Genomic DNA, 17,466 nt, shown 5'->3' on the forward strand with positions numbered 1-17,466 from the left:
TGTTCAGAATCTAGAGCAGGGAAACAGGTTCTGTAAACTTTTTCTGCCCTTCCGGATCTCGGGCATCATATGACGTAAGTTTGAGAAGCTTTGGATACTTTTCATTTTTTTGAAAAAATCCTGACCCGCGGGTCACACTTTTTGCCTGCTTTTTCTCTCCTGAGGTGCACTCAGGTTTCTGCAGCTTGTTCAGAATCTAGAGCAGGGAAACAGGTTCCGTAAACTTTTTCTGCCCTTTCGGATCTCGGGCATCATATGATGTGAGTTTGAGACGCTTTGGATACTTTTCATTTTTTTGAAAAAATCCTGACCTGCGGGTCACACTTTTTGCCTGCTTTTTCTTTCCTGAGCTGCACTCAGGTTTCTGCAGCTTGTTCAGAATCTAGAGCAGGGAAACAGGTTCCGTAAACTTTTTCTGCCCTTTCGGATCTCGGGCATCATATGATGTGAGTTTGAGACGCTTTGGATACTTTTCATTTTTTTGAAAAAATCCTGACCCGCGGGTCACACTTTTTGCCTGCTTTTTCTCTCCCGAGGTGCACTCAGGTTTCTGCAGCTTGTTCAGAATCTAGAGCAGGGAAACAGGTTCCGTAAACTTTTTCTGCCCTTCCGGATCTCGGGCATCATATGACGTGAATTTGAGAAGCTTTGGATACTTTTCATTTTTTTGAAAAAATCCTGACCCGCGGGTCACATTTTTTGCCTGCTTTTTCTCTCCTGAGGTGGACTCAAGTTTCTGTAGCTTGTTCATAATTTAGAGCAGGGAAACAGGTTCCGCAAACTTTTTCTGCCCTTTCGGATCTCGGGCATCATATGACGCGAGTTTGAGACGCTTTGGATACTTTTCATTTTTTTGAAAAAATCCTGACCCGCGGGTCACACTTTTTGCCTGCTTTTTCTCTCCTGAGGTGCACTCAGGTTTCTGCAGCTTTTTCAGAATCTAGTGCAGGGAAACAGGTTCCGTAAACTTTTTCTGCCCTTTCGGATCTCGGGCATCATATGATGTGAGTTTGAGACGCTTTGGATACTTTTCATTTTTTTGAAAAAATCCTGACCCGCGGGTCACACTTTTTGCCTACTTTTTCTCTCCTGAGGTGCACTCAGGTTTCTGCAGCTTGTTCAGAATCTAGAGCAGGGAAACAGGTTCCGTAAACTTTTTCTGCCCTTTTGGATCTCGGGCATCATATGATGCGAGTTTGAAACGCTTTGGATACTTTTCATTTTTTTGAAAAAATCCTGACCCGCGGGTCACACTTTTTGCCTGCTTTTTCTTTCCTGAGCTGCACTCAGGTTTCTGCAGCTTGTTCAGAATCTAGAGCAGGGAAACAGGTTCCGCAAACTTTTTCTGCCTTTTCGGATCTCGGGCATCATATGATGTGAGTTTGAGACGCTTTGGATACTTTTCATTTTTTTGAAAAAATCCTGACCCGCGGGTCACACTTTTTGCCTGCTTTTTCTCTCCCGAGGTGCACTCAGGTTTCTGTAGCTTGTTCATAATCTAGAGCAGGGAAACAGGTTCCGCAAACTTTTTCTGCCCTTTCGGATCTCGGGCATCATATGACGCGAGTTTGAGACGCTTTGGATACTTTTCATTTTTTTGAAAAAATCCTGACCCGCGGGTCACACTTTTTGCCTGCTTTTTCTCTCCTGAGGTGCACTCAGGTTTCTGCAGCTTGTTCAGAATCTAGAGCAGGGAAACAGGTTCCGTAAACTTTTTCTGCCCTTTTGGATCTCGGCCATCATATGACGCGAGTTTGAGACGCTTTGGATACTTTTCATTTTTTTAAAAATATCCTGACCCGCGGGTCACACTTTTTGTCTGCTTTTTCTCTCCTGAGGTGCACTCAGGTTTCTGCAGCTTGTTCAGAATCTAGAGCAGGGAAACAGGTTCCGTAAACTTTTTCTGCCCTTTCGGATCTCGGGCATCATATGACGCGAGTTTGAGACGCTTTGGATACTTTTCATTTTTTTGAAAAAATCCTGACCCGCGGGTCACACTTTTTGCCTGCTTTTTCTCTCCTGAGGTGCACTCAGGTTTCTGCAGCTTGTTCAGAATCTAGAGCAGGGAAACAGGTTCCGTAAACTTTTTCTGCCCTTTCGGATCTCGGGCATCATATGACGTGAGTTTGAGACGCTTTGGATACTTTTCATTTTTTTGAAAAAATCCTGACCCGCGGGTCACACTTTTTGCCTGCTTTTTCTCTCCTGAGGTGCACTCAGGTTTCTGCAGCTTGTTCAGAATCTAGAGCAGGGAAACAGGTTCCGTAAACTTTTTCTGCCCTTTCGGATCTCATGCATCATATGACACGAGTTTGAGATGCTTTGGATACTTTTCATTTTTTTGGAAAAATCCTGACCCGCGGGTCACACTTTTTGCCTGCTTTTTCTCTCCTTAGCTGCACTCAGGTTTCTGCAGCTTGTTCAGAATCTAGAGCAGGGAAACATGTTCCGTAAACTTTTTCTGCCCTTTTGGATCTCGGGCATCATATGATGTGAGTTTGAGACGCTTTGGATACTTTTCATTTTTTTGAAAATCTCCTGACCCGCGGGTCACACTTTTTGCCTGCTTTTTCTCTCCTGAAGTGCACTCAGGTTTCTGCAGCTTGTTCAGAATCTAGAGCAGGGAAACAGGTTCTGTAAACTTTTTCTGCCTTTTCGGATCTCGGGCATCATATGACGTGAGTTTGAGACGCTTTAGATACTTTTCATTTTTTTGAAAAGATCCTGACCCGCGGGTCACACTTTTTGCCTGCTTTTTCTCTCCTGAGGTGCACTCAGGTTTCTGCAGCTTGTTCAGAATCTAGAGCAGGGAAACAGGTTCCGTAAACTTTTTCTGCCCTTTCGGATCTCGGGCATCATATGACGTGAGTTTGAGACGCTTTGGATACTTTTCATTTTTTTGAAAAAATCCTGACCCGCGGGTCACACTTTTTGCCTGCTTTTTCTTTCCTGAGCTGCACTCAGGTTTCTGCAGCTTGTTCAGAATCTAGAGCAGGGAAACAGGTTCCGCAAACTTTTTCTGCCTTTTCGGATCTCGGGCATCATATGATGTGAGTTTGAGATGCTTTGGATACTTTTCATTTTTTTGAAAAAATCCTGACCCGCGGGTCACACTTTTTGCCTGCTTTTTCTCTCCTGAGGTGGACTCAGGTTTCTGTAGCTTGTTCATAATCTAGAGCAGGGAAACAGGTTCCGCAAACTTTTTCTGCCCTTTCGGATCTCGGGCATCATATGACGCGAGTTTGAGACGCTTTGGATACTTTTCATTTTTTTGAAAAAATCCTGACCCGCGGGTCACACTTTTTGCCTGCTTTTTCTCTCCTGAGGTGCACTCAGGTTTCTGCAGCTTGTTCAGAATCTAGAGCAGGGAAACAGGTTCCGTAAACATTTTCTGCCCTGTCGGATCTCGGCCATCATATGACGCGAGTTTGAGACGCTTTGGATACTTTTCATTTTTTTGAAAAAATCCTGACCCGCGGGTCACACTTTTTGCCTGCTTTTTCTCTCCTGAGGTGCACTCAGGTTTCTGCAGCTTGTTCAGAATCTAGAGCAGGGAAACAGGTTCTGTAAACATTTTCTGCCCTGTCGGATCTCGGCCATCATATGACGCGAGTTTGAGACGCTTTGGATACTTTTCATTTTTTTGAAAAAATCCTGACCCGCGGGTCACACTTTTTGCCTGCTTTTTCTCTCCTGAGGTGCACTCAGGTTTCTGCAGCTTGTTCATAATCTAGAGCAGGGAAACAGGTTCCGTAAACTTTTTCTGCCCTTTCGGATCTCGGGCATCATATGACGCGAGTTTGAGACGCTTTGGATACTTTTAATTTTTTTGAAAAAATCCTGACCCGCGGGTCACACTTTTTGCCTGCTTTTTCTCTCCTGAGGTGGACTCAGGTTTCTGTAGCTTGTTCATAATCTAGAGCAGGGAAACAGGTTCCGCAAACTTTTTCTGCCCTTTCGGATCTCGGCCATCATATGACGCGAGTTTGAGACGCTTTGGATACTTTTCATTTTTTTGAAAAAATCCTGACCCGCGGGTCACACTTTTTGCCTGCTTTTTCTCTCCTGAGGTGCACTCAGGTTTCTGCAGCTTGTTCAGAATCTAGAGCAGGGAAACAGGTTCCGTAAACTTTTTCTGCCCTTTCGGATCTCGGGCATCATATGACGTGAGTTTGAGACGCTTTGGATACTTTTCATTTTTTTGAAAAAATCCTGACCCGCGGGTCACACTTTTTGCCTGCTTTTTCTTTCCTGAGCTGCACTCAGGTTTCTGCAGCTTGTTCAGAATCTAGAGCAGGGAAACAGGTTCCGTAAACTTTTTCTGCCCTTTCGGATCTTGGGCATCATATGACGTGAGTTTGAGACGCTTTGGATACTTTTCATTTTTTTGAAAAAATCCTGACCCGCGGGTCACACTTTTTGCCTGCTTTTTCTCTCCTGAGGTGCACTCAGGTTTCTGCAGCTTGTTCAGAATCTAGAGCAGGGAAACAGGTTCCGTAAATTTTTTCTGCCCTTTCAGATCTCGGGCATCATATGATGTGAGTTTGAGACGCTTTGGATACTTTTCATTTTTTTGAAAAAATCCTGACCCGCGGGTCACACTTTTTGCCTGCTTTTTCTCTCCTGAGGTGCACTCAGGTTTCTGCAGCTTGTTCAGAATCTAGAGCAGGGAAACAGGTTGCGTAAACTTTTTCTGCCCTTTCGGATCTCGGGCATCATATGACGTGAGTTTGAGACGCTTTGGATACTTTTCATTTTTTTGAAAAAATCCTGACCCGCGGGTCACACATTTTGCCTGCTTTTTCTTTCCTGAGCTGCACTCAGGTTTCTGCAGCTTGTTCAGAATCTAGAGCAGGGAAACAGGTTCCGCAAACTTTTTCTGCCCTTTCGGATCTCGGCCATCATATGATGTGAGTTTGAGACGCTTTGGATACTTTTCATTTTTTTGAAAAAATCCTGACCCGCGGGTCACACTTTTTGCCTGCTTTTTCTCTCCTGAAGTGCACTCAGGTTTCTGCAGCTTGTTCAGAATCTAGAGCAGGGAAACAGGTTCCGCAAACTTTTTCTGCCTTTTCGGATCTCGGGCATCATATGACGTGAGTTTGAGACGCTTTGGATACTTTTCATTTTTTTGAAAAAATCCTGACCCGCGGGTCATACTTTTTGCCTGCTTTTTCTCTCCTGAGGTGCACTCAGGTTTCTGCAGCTTGTTCAGAATCTAGAGCAGGGAAACAGGTTCCGTAAACATTTTCTGCCCTGTCGGATCTCGGCCATCATATGACGCGAGTTTGAGACGCTTTGGATACTTTTCATTTTTTTGAAAAAATCCTGACCCGCGGGTCACACTTTTTGCCTGCTTTTTCTCTCCTGAGGTGCACTCAGGTTTCTGCAGCTTGTTCAGAATCTAGAGCAGGGAAACAGGTTCCGTAAACATTTTCTGCCCTGTCGGATCTCGGCCATCATATGACGCGAGTTTGAGACGCTTTGGATACTTTTCATTTTTTTGAAAAAATCCTGACCCGCGGGTCACACTTTTTGCCTGCTTTTTCTCTCCTGAGGTGCACTCAGGTTTCTGCAGCTTGTTCATAATCTAGAGCAGGGAAACAGGTTCCGTAAACTTTTTCTGCCCTTTCGGATCTCGGGCATCATATGACGCGAGTTTGAGACGCTTTGGATACTTTTCATTTTTTTGAAAAAATCCTGACCCGCGGGTCACACTTTTTGCCTGCTTTTTCTCTCCTGAGGTGCACTCAGGTTTCTGCAGCTTGTTCAGAATCTAGAGCAGGGAAACAGGTTCCGTAAACTTTTTCTGCCCTTTCAGATCTCGGGCATCATATGATGTGAGTTTGAGACGCTTTGGATACTTTTCATTTTTTTGAAAAAATCCTGACCCGCGGGTCACACTTTTTGCCTGCTTTTTCTCTCCTGAGGTGCACTCAGGTTTCTGCAGCTTGTTCAGAATCTAGAGCAGGGAAACAGGTTCCGTAAACTTTTTCTGCCCTTTCGGATCTCGGGCATCATATGACGTGAGTTTGAGACGCTTTGGATACTTTTCATTTTTTTGAAAAAATCCTGACCCGCGGGTCACACTTTTTGCCTGCTTTTTCTTTCCTGAGCTGCACTCAGGTTTCTGCAGCTTGTTCAGAATCTAGAGCAGGGAAACAGGTTCCGCAAACTTTTTCTGCCCTTTCGGATCTCGGGCATCATATGACGTGAGTTTGAGACGCTTTGGATACTTTTCATTTTTTTGAAAAAATCCTGACCCGCGGGTCATACTTTTTGCCTGCTTTTTCTCTCCTGAGGTGCACTCAGGTTTCTGCAGCTTGTTCAGTATCTAGAGCAGGGAAACAGGTTCCGTAAACATTTTCTGCCCTGTCGGATCTCGGCCATCATATGACGCGAGTTTGAGACGCTTTGGATACTTTTCATTTTTTTGAAAAAATCCTGACCCGCGGGTCACACTTTTTGCCTGCTTTTTCTCTCCTGAGGTGGACTCAGGTTTCTGTAGCTTGTTCATAATCTAGAGCAGGGAAACAGGTTCTGCAAACTTTTTCTGCCCTTTCGGATCTCGGGCATCATATGACGCGAGTTTGAGACGCTTTGGATACTTTTCATTTTTTTGAAAAAATCCTGACCCGCGGGTCACACTTTTTGCCTGCTTTTTCTCTCCTGAGGTGGACTCAGGTTTCTGTAGCTTGTTCATAATCTAGAGCAGGGAAACAGGTTCCGCAAACTTTTTCTGCCCTTTCGGATCTCGGCCATCATATGACGCGAGTTTGAGACGCTTTGGATACTTTTCATTTTTTTGAAAAAATCCTGACCCGCGGGTCACACTTTTTGCCTGCTTTTTCTCTCCTGAGGTGCACTCAGGTTTCTGCAGCTTGTTCAGAATCTAGAGCAGGGAAACAGGTTCCGTAAACTTTTTCTGCCCTTTCGGATCTCGGGCATCATATGACGTGAGTTTGAGACGCTTTGGATACTTTTCATTTTTTTGAAAAAATCCTGACCCGCGGGTCACACTTTTTGCCTGCTTTTTCTTTCCTGAGCTGCACTCAGGTTTCTGCAGCTTGTTCAGAATCTAGAGCAGGGAAACAGGTTCTGTAAACTTTTTCTGCCCTTTCGGATCTTGGGCATCATATGACGTGAGTTTGAGACGCTTTGGATACTTTTCATTTTTTTGAAAAAATCCTGACCCGCGGGTCACACTTTTTGCCTGCTTTTTCTCTCCTGAGGTGCACTCAGGTTTCTGCAGCTTGTTCAGAATCTAGAGCAGGGAAACAGGTTCCGTAAACTTTTTCTGCCCTTTCAGATCTCGGGCATCATATGATGTGAGTTTGAGACGCTTTGGATACTTTTCATTTTTTTGAAAAAATCCTGACCCGCGGGTCACACTTTTTGCCTGCTTTTTCTCTCCTGAGGTGCACTCAGGTTTCTGCAGCTTGTTCAGAATCTAGAGCAGGGAAACAGGTTGCGTAAACTTTTTCTGCCCTTTCGGATCTCGGGCATCATATGACGTGAGTTTGAGACGCTTTGGATACTTTTCATTTTTTTGAAAAAATCCTGACCCGCGTGTCACACATTTTGCCTGCTTTTTCTTTCCTGAGCTGCACTCAGGTTTCTGCAGCTTGTTCAGAATCTAGAGCAGGGAAACAGGTTCCGCAAACTTTTTCTGCCCTTTCGGATCTCGGCCATCATATGATGTGAGTTTGAGACGCTTTGGATACTTTTCATTTTTTTGAAAAAATCCTGACCCGCGGGTCACACTTTTTGCCTGCTTTTTCTCTCCTGAAGTGCACTCAGGTTTCTGCAGCTTGTTCAGAATCTAGAGCAGGGAAACAGGTTCCGCAAACTTTTTCTGCCTTTTCGGATCTCGGGCATCATATGACGTGAGTTTGAGACGCTTTGGATACTTTTCATTTTTTTGAAAAAATCCTGACCCGCGGGTCATACTTTTTGCCTGCTTTTTCTCTCCTGAGGTGCACTCAGGTTTCTGCAGCTTGTTCAGAATCTAGAGCAGGGAAACAGGTTCCGTAAACATTTTCTGCCCTGTCGGATCTCGGCCATCATATGACGTGAGTTTGAGACGCTTTGGATACTTTTCATTTTTTTGAAAAAATCCTGACCCGCGGGTCACACTTTTTGCCTGCTTTTTCTCTCCTGAGGTGCACTCAGGTTTCTGCAGCTTGTTCAGAATCTAGAGCAGGGAAACAGGTTCCGTAAACATTTTCTGCCCTGTCGGATCTCGGACATCATATGACGCGAGTTTGATACGCTTTGTATACTTTTCATTTTTTTGAAAAAATCGTGACCCGCGGGTCACACTTTTTGCCTGCTTTTTCTCTCCTGAGCTGCACTCAGGTTTCTGCAGCTTGTTCAGAATCTAGAGCAGGGAAACAGGTTCCGTAAACATTTTCTGCCCTGTCGGATCTCGGCCATCATATGACGCGAGTTTGAGACGCTTTGGATACTTTTCATTTTTTTGAAAAAATCCTGACCCGCGGGTCACACTTTTTGCCTGCTTTTTCTCTCCTGAGGTGCACTCAGGTTTCTGCAGCTTGTTCATAATCTAGAGCAGGGAAACAGGTTCCGTAAACTTTTTCTGCCCTTTCGGATCTCGGCCATCATATGACGTGAGTTTGAGACGCTTTGGATACTTTTCATTTTTTTGAAAAAATCCTGACCCGCGGGTCACACTTTTTGCCTGCTTTTTCTCTCCTGAGGTGCACTCAGGTTTCTGCAGCTTGTTCAGAATCTAGAGCAGGGAAACAGGTTCCGTAAACTTTTTCTGCCCTTTCAGATCTCGGGCATCATATGATGTGAGTTTGAGACGCTTTGGATACTTTTCATTTTTTTGAAAAAATCCTGACCCGCGGGTCACACTTTTTGCCTGCTTTTTCTCTCCTGAGGTGCACTCAGGTTTCTGCAGCTTGTTCAGAATCTAGAGCAGGGAAACAGGTTCCGTAAACTTTTTCTGCCCTTTCGGATCTCGGGCATCATATGACGTGAGTTTGAGACGCTTTGGATACTTTTCATTTTTTTGAAAAAATCCTGACCCGCGGGTCACACTTTTTGCCTGCTTTTTCTTTCCTGAGCTGCACTCAGGTTTCTGCAGCTTGTTCAGAATCTAGAGCAGGGAAACAGGTTCCGCAAACTTTTTCTGCCCTTTCGGATCTCGGGCATCATATGACGTGAGTTTGAGACGCTTTGGATACTTTTCATTTTTTTGAAAAAATCCTGACCCGCGGGTCACACTTTTTGCCTGCTTTTTCTCTCCTGAGGTGCACTCAGGTTTCTGCAGCTTGTTCAGTATCTAGAGCAGGGAAACAGGTTCCGTAAACATTTTCTGCCCTGTCGGATCTCGGCCATCATATGACGCGAGTTTGAGACGCTTTGGATACTTTTCATTTTTTTGAAAAAATCCTGACCCGCGGGTCACACTTTTTGCCTGCTTTTTCTCTCCTGAGGTGGACTCAGGTTTCTGTAGCTTGTTCATAATCTAGAGCAGGGAAACAGGTTCCGCAAACTTTTTCTGCCCTTTCGGATCTCGGCCATCATATGACGCGAGTTTGAGACGCTTTGGATACTTTTCATTTTTTTGAAAAAATCCTGACCCGCGGGTCACACTTTTTGCCTGCTTTTTCTTTCCTGAGCTGCACTCAGGTTTCTGCAGCTTGTTCAGAATCTAGAGCAGGGAAACAGGTTCCGCAAACTTTTTCTGCCTTTTCGGATCTCGGGCATCAGATGATGTGAGTTTGAGACGTTTTAGATACTTTTCATTTTTTTGAAAAAATCCTGACCCGCGGGTCACACTTTTTGCCTGCTTTTTCTCTCCTGAAGTGCACTCAGGTTTCTGCAGCTTGTTCAGAATCTAGAGCAGGGAAACAGGTTCCGCAAACTTTTTCTGCCTTTTCGGATCTCGGGCATCATATGACGTGAGTTTGAGACGCTTTGGATACTTTTCATTTTTTTGAAAAAATCCTGACCCGCGGGTCACACTTTTTGCCTGCTTTTTCTCTCCCGAGGTGCACTCAGGTTTCTGCAGCTTGTTCAGAATCTAGAGCAGGGAAACAGGTTCCATAAACTTTTTCTGCCCTTTCGGATCTCGGGCATCATATGATGTGAGTTTGAGACGCTTTGGATACTTTTCATTTTTTTGAAAATATCCTGACCCGCGGGTCACACTTTTTGCCTGCTTTTTCTCTCCTGAGGTGCACTCAGGTTTCTGCAGCTTGTTCAGAATCTAGAGCAGGGAAACAGGTTCCGCAAACTTTTTCTGCCCTTTCGGATCTCGGGCATCATATGACGTGAGTTTGAGACGCTTTGGATACTTTTCATTTTTTTGAAAAAATCCTGACCCGCGGGTCACACTTTTTGCCTGCTTTTTCTTTCCTGGGCTGCACTCAGGTTTCTGCAGCTTGTTCAGAATCTAGAGCAGGGAAACAGGTTCCGTAAACTTTTTCTGCCCTTTCGGATCTCGGGCATCATATGACGTGAGTTTGAGACGCTTTGGATACTTTTCATTTTTTTGAAAAAATCCTGACCCGCGGGTCACACTTTTTGCCTGCTTTTTCTTTCCTGAGCTGCACTCAGGTTTCTGCAGCTTGTTCAGAATCTAGAGCAGGGAAACAGGTTCCGCAAACTTTTTCTGCCTTTTCGGATCTCGGGCATCATATGATGTGAGTTTGAGATGCTTTGGATACTTTTCATTTTTTTGAAAAAATCCTGACCCGCGGGTCACACTTTTTGCCTGCTTTTTCTCTCCTGAAGTGCACTCAGGTTTCTGCAGCTTGTTCAGAATCTAGAGCAGGGAAACAGGTTCCGCAAACTTTTTCTGCCTTTTCGGATCTCGGGCATCATATGACGTGAGTTTGAGACGCTTTGGATACTTTTCATTTTTTTGAAAAAATCCTGACCAGCGGGTCACACTTTTTGCCTGCTTTTTCTTTCCTGAGCTGCACTCAGGTTTCTGCAGCTTGTTCAGAATCTAGAGCAGGGAAACAGGTTCTGTAAACATTTTCTGCCCTTCCGGATCTCGGGCATCATATGACGTGAGTTTGAGACGCTTTGGATACTTTTCATTTTTTTGAAAAAATCCTGACCCGCGGGTCACACTTTTTGCCTGCTTTTTCTTTCCTGAGCTGCACTCAGGTTTCTGCAGCTTGTTCAGAATCTAGAGCAGGGAAACAGGTTCCGCAAACTTTTTCTGCCCTTTCGGATCTCGGGCATCATATGATGTGAGTTTGAGATGCTTTGGATACTTTTCATTTTTTTGAAAAAATCCTGACCCGCGGGTCACACTTTTTGCCTGCTTTTTCTCTCCCGAGGTGCACTCAGGTTTCTGCAGCTTGTTCAGAATCTAGAGCAGGGAAACAGGTTCCATAAACTTTTTCTGCCCTTTCGGATCTCGGGCATCATATGATGTGAGTTTGAGACGCTTTGGATACTTTTCATTTTTTTGAAAATATCCTGACCCGCGGGTCACACTTTTTGCCTGCTTTTTCTCTCCTGAGGTGCACTCAGGTTTCTGCAGCTTGTTCAGAATCTAGAGCAGGGAAACAGGTTCCGCAAACTTTTTCTGCCCTTTCGGATCTCGGGCATCATATGACGTGAGTTTGAGACGCTTTGGATACTTTTCATTTTTTTGAAAAAATCCTGACCCGCGGGTCACACTTTTTGCCTGCTTTTTCTTTCCTGAGCTGCACTCAGGTTTCTGCAGCTTGTTCAGAATCTAGAGCAGGGAAACAGGTTCCGCAAACTTTTTCTGCCTTTTCGGATCTCGGGCATCATATGATGTGAGTTTGAGATGCTTTGGATACTTTTCATTTTTTTGAAAAAATCCTGACCCGCGGGTCACACTTTTTGCCTGCTTTTTCTCTCCTGAAGTGCACTCAGGTTTCTGCAGCTTGTTCAGAATCTAGAGCAGGGAAACAGGTTCCGCAAACTTTTTCTGCCCTTTCGGATCTCGGGCATCATATGATGTGAGTTTGAGACGCTTTGGATACTTTTCATTTTTTTTTTTTTTTTCAATAATTTTTATTCAGATTTTCATAAAACATACAAGACAAAATCATAAAACATTCAAAGACAAAAAACAAAATCAAAAATAGTTAAACAAAAAGAAAAAAAGAAAAGAAGAAAAAAAAAAAACAAAAATAAAAAATAAAGAGTAAAATATTGACTTCCCATTTGTCAAAGATCAAATCAGTTATAAGTCTATAATATATAGCAATCCTGTCTCTTAAGTCATATTATAAAATCACTTTCCTCCAGTAGTTATCTTACTTAATCATCAAATCTCATAAACATTACTTTATTCTTTCCACAAAAAGTCAAAGAGAGGTTTCAATTCTTTAAGAAATATATCTATCAATTTTTTTTTCCAGATAAGCATATCGATTAATCCATCTCATTACTAATTATGATAATCTTATTGTCATAACCATAGTCAAAATAAACATTTCAATTAATCCATCACATCAGAATCTGTTAGGTTCAGTAATTTCAGTAGCCATTGTTCTATTATCTCTATTAGTTCCATTTTCCATCTTCCATCTTCAGTAGTCTTGTTAAGTCCAGTAATTTCAATATCCAATCTTCCATTATCAGTATTCCATAATAATCTTGCTGTCAAAGCCATAGTCATATAATAAGAGTCTGATGGGAATTACCTCTATCCCAAATATTTTCTTGCCATCCATTCTGAATAAGTTGCTGAAATACTGCTGTAAAATCATATCTCTGTTCTTTTTTTCAAAATACACTGGGTCATCTCTTAAAAGTTTTTCCATTGTCACATGGCTGCAGTTAATTCCATAGATTTTCTCTATATTGGGCTCCATCACATCATTCCAGTCCAGAAGATAATCCATGCCATTGATAACTTTATCTCTAGAATCTTCATTAATTTCTTCAGAGATAACATTGAGTTCCAAACAATAGATTTTATTTCTAAAGTCCATAGACTCCAAATCTTGTTCCTGTTCCACGTTTGTTCCAATCTCCGGGATCTCCTCTCTCACAGGGACCCCTATTCCAGTCTCCAGGGTCTCCTCTCTCACAGGGACCCCTATTCCAATCTCCGGGGTCTCCTCTCTCACAGGGACCCCTTCCAGGGTCACCTCTCTCACAGGGACCCTTATATCTTTAATCTCCTGCTTCATTTTACTCAATTCAATTTTCGTTATCTCAATCTCATTCATTATTCTCTGAAACATAGTTATTTCCAGATTCTCAGCCACTTTCTTAATTGCCATTTTAAAAGAAAAATATAGGAAAACCACTTCTTATTTCAGCAACAATTGGGTTAATACTCCAAACTTGGTGACATCACAGTATAAACAGAGCAGACAGCCTTATCTCTCCAATAGTTAAGTAAACAAAATGCAGTTCCCAGGATCGAAGCAATTAATGGCAATCGTCAAGAAACAGATTCGTCAAAATAAAATAGACCAAAAAGAGAGTAGTCTCAAAACAGTATAATATTTTTCAAAATAAAAATCTGGAATAGAAATCCCTCTTCTGTGTGTATCTTTAGAATGCAAATCCAGGACAGCTTTTTGCAACAAAAACAGAGATAAGCTATTAATTAGTGCGTAGCAGAGAGAAGTTACGGCTCCCCAGTGAGATGTCAAAAACCGATCAATCTGGCAAATCTCTTTTAAACAGCAACAATTTAAGTCAAGTAAAAGAAAAATATAGAAAGAAGGGTGCTTGCCTGTTAGTGCGTTCTCTCTTAGAAGATAAGATGAACGTTCGCTTTAACAGATAGAGCTTGCTGTTGAAAATCCGTCCCACCTTCGTCGGCTGGACCTCGTCCCATAAATTAATGAGATCTGGTCGTCCCAACAAAAATAGGCTTTGAGGTTAATCTCTTCGTTTCTCCCTACCCGGGAGAAGTTTAATCAGTCAAAAAAAAAAGAAAAAACTGACTGATATATCTGAATAAGCTTCTTTTGAGGCAGGAGCCCGTCTCAAAAGCAGGCACAGGCTAAGTCACCCTTCCCGGAACGATACTTTTCATTTTTTTGAAAATATCCTGACCCGCGGGTCACACTTTTTGCCTGCTTTTTCTTTCCTGAGCTGCACTCAGGTTTCTGCAGCTTGTTCAGAATCTAGAGCAGGGAAACAGGTTCCGCAAACTTTTTCTGCCTTTTCGGATCTCGGGCATCATATGATGTGAGTTTGAGATGCTTTGGATACTTTTCATTTTTTTGAAAAAATCCTGACCCGCGGGTCACACTTTTTGCCTGCTTTTTCTCTCCTGAAGTGCACTCAGGTTTCTGCAGCTTGTTCAGAATCTAGAGCAGGGAAACAGGTTCCGCAAACTTTTTCTGCCTTTTCGGATCTCGGGCATCATATGACGTGAGTTTGAGACGCTTTGGATACTTTTCATTTTTTTGAAAAAATCCTGACCCGCGGGTCACACTTTTTGCCTGCTTTTTCTTTCCTGAGCTGCACTCAGGTTTCTGCAGCTTGTTCAGAATCTAGAGCAGGGAAACAGGTTCCGTAAACTTTTTCTGCCGTTTCGGATCTCGGGCATCATATGACGTGAGTTTGAGACGCTTTGGATACTTTTCATTTTTTTGAAAAAATCCTGACCCGCGGGTCACACTTTTTGCCTGCTTTTTCTTTCCTGAGCTGCACTCAGGTTTCTGCAGCTTGTTCAGAATCTAGAGCAGGGAAACAGGTTCCGCAAACTTTTTCTGCCTTTTCGGATCTCGGGCATCATATGATGTGAGTTTGAGATGCTTTGGATACTTTTCATTTTTTTGAAAAAATCCTGACCCGCGGGTCACACTTTTTGCCTGCTTTTTCTCTCCTGAAGTGCACTCAGGTTTCTGCAGCTTGTTCAGAATCTAGAGCAGGGAAACAGGTTCCGCAAACTTTTTCTGCCTTTTCGGATCTCGGGCATCATATAACGTGAGTTTGAGACGCTTTGGATACTTTTCATTTTTTTGAAAAAATCCTGACCCGCGGGTCACACTTTTTGCCTGCTTTTTCTTTCCTGAGCTGCACTCAGGTTTCTGCAGCTTGTTCAGAATCTAGAGCAGGGAAACAGGTTCCGTAAACTTTTTCTGCCGTTTCGGATCTCGGGCATCATATGATGTGAGTTTGAGACGCTTTGGATACTTTTCATTTTTTTGAAAAAATCCTGACCCGCGGGTCACACTTTTTGCCTGCTTTTTCTCTCCCGAGATGCACTCAGGTTTCTGCAGCTTGTTCAGAATCTAGAGTAGGGAAACAGGTTCTGTAAACTTTTTCTGCCCTTCCGGATCTCGGGCATCATATGACGTGAGTTTGAGAAGCTTTGGATACTTTTCATTTTTTTGAAAAAATCCTGACCCGCGGGTCACACTTTTTGCCTGCTTTTTCTCTCCCGAGGTGCACTCAGGTTTCTGCAGCTTGTTCAGAATCTAGAGCAGGGAAACAGGTTCCGCAAACTTTTTCTGCCCTTTCGGATCTCGGGCATCATATGATGTGAGTTTGAGATGCTTTGGATACTTTTCATTTTTTTGAAAAAATCCTGACCCGCGGGTCACACTTTTTGCCTGCTTTTTCTCTCCTGAAGTGCACTCAGGTTTCTGCAGCTTGTTCAGAATCTAGAGCAGGGAAACAGGTTCCGCAAACTTTTTCTGCCTTTTCGGATCTCGGGCATCATATGACGTGAGTTTGAGACGCTTTGGATACTTTTCATTTTTTTAAAAAAATCCTGACCCGCGGGTCACACTTTTTGCCTGCTTTTTCTTTCCTGAGCTGCACTCAGGTTTCTGCAGCTTGTTCAGAATCTAGAGCAGGGAAACAGGTTCCGTAAACTTTTTCTGCCCTTTCGGATCTCGGGCATCATATGATGTGAGTTTGAGACGCTTTGGATACTTTTCATTTTTTTGAAAAAATCCTGACCCGCGGGTCACACTTTTTGCCTGCTTTTTCTCTCCCGAGGTGCACTCAGGTTTCTGCAGCTTGTTCAGAATCTAGAGCAGGGAAACAGGTTCTGTAAACTTTTTCTGCCCTTCCGGATCTCGGGCATCATATGACGTGAGTTTGAGAAGCTTTGGATACTTTTCATTTTTTTGAAAAAATCCTGACCCGCGGGTCACACTTTTTGCCTGCTTTTTCTCTCCCGAGGTGCACTCAGGTTTCTGCAGCTTGTTCAGAATCTAGAGCAGGGAAACAGGTTCCGCAAACTTTTTCTGCCCTTTCGGATCTCGGGCATCATATGATGTGAGTTTGAGACGCTTTGGATACTTTTCATTTTTTTGAAAATATCCTGACCCGCGGGTCACACTTTTTGCCTGCTTTTTCTTTCCTGAGCTGCACTCAGGTTTCTGCAGCTTGTTCAGAATCTAGAGCAGGGAAACAGGTTCCGCAAACTTTTTCTGCCTTTTCGGATCTCGGGCATCATATGATGTGAGTTTGAGATGCTTTGGATACTTTTCATTTTTTTGAAAAAATCCTGACCCGCGGGTCACACTTTTTGCCTGCTTTTTCTCTCCTGAAGTGCACTCAGGTTTCTGCAGCTTGTTCAGAATCTAGAGCAGGGAAACAGGTTCCGCAAACTTTTTCTGCCTTTTCGGATCTCGGGCATCATATGACGTGAGTTTGAGACGCTTTGGATACTTTTCATTTTTTTGAAAAAATCCTGACCCGCGGGTCACACTTTTTGCCTGCTTTTTCTTTCCTGAGCTGCACTCAGGTTTCTGCAGCTTGTTCAGAATCTAGAGCAGGGAAACAGGTTCCGTAAACTTTTTCTGCCGTTTCGGATCTCGGGCATCATATGACGTGAGTTTGAGACGCTTTGGATACTTTTCATTTTTTTGAAAAAATCCTGACCCGCGGGTCACACTTTTTGCCTGCTTTTTCTTTCCTGAGCTGCACTCAGGTTTCTGCAGCTTGTTCAGAATCTAGAGCAGGGAAACAGGTTCCGCAAACTTTTTCTGCCTTTTCGGATCTCGGGCATCATATGATGTGAGTTTGAGATGCTTTGGATACTTTTCATTTTTTTGAAAAAATCCTGACCCGCGGGTCACACTTTTTGCCTGCTTTTTCTCTCCTGAAGTGCACTCAGGTTTCTGCAGCTTGTTCAGAATCTAGAGCAGGGAAACAGGTTCCGCAAACTTTTTCTGCCTTTTCGGATCTCGGGCATCATATGACGTGAGTTTGAGACGCTTTGGATACTTTTCATTTTTTTGAAAAAATCCTGACCCGCGGGTCACACTTTTTGCCTGCTTTTTCTTTCCTGAGCTGCACTCAGGTTTCTGCAGCTTGTTCAGAATCTAGAGCAGGGAAACAGGTTCCGTAAACTTTTTCTGCCGTTTCGGATCTCGGGCATCATATGATGTGAGTTTGAGACGCTTTGGATACTTTTCATTTTTTTGAAAAAATCCTGACCCGCGGGTCACACTTTTTGCCTGCTTTTTCTCTCCCGAGATGCACTCAGGTTTCTGCAGCTTGTTCAGAATCTAGAGT

This window comes from Rhineura floridana, chromosome 6, assembly GCF_030035675.1.
Source record: "Rhineura floridana isolate rRhiFlo1 chromosome 6, rRhiFlo1.hap2, whole genome shotgun sequence".
Taxonomy (NCBI): Eukaryota; Metazoa; Chordata; class Lepidosauria; order Squamata; family Rhineuridae; genus Rhineura; species Rhineura floridana.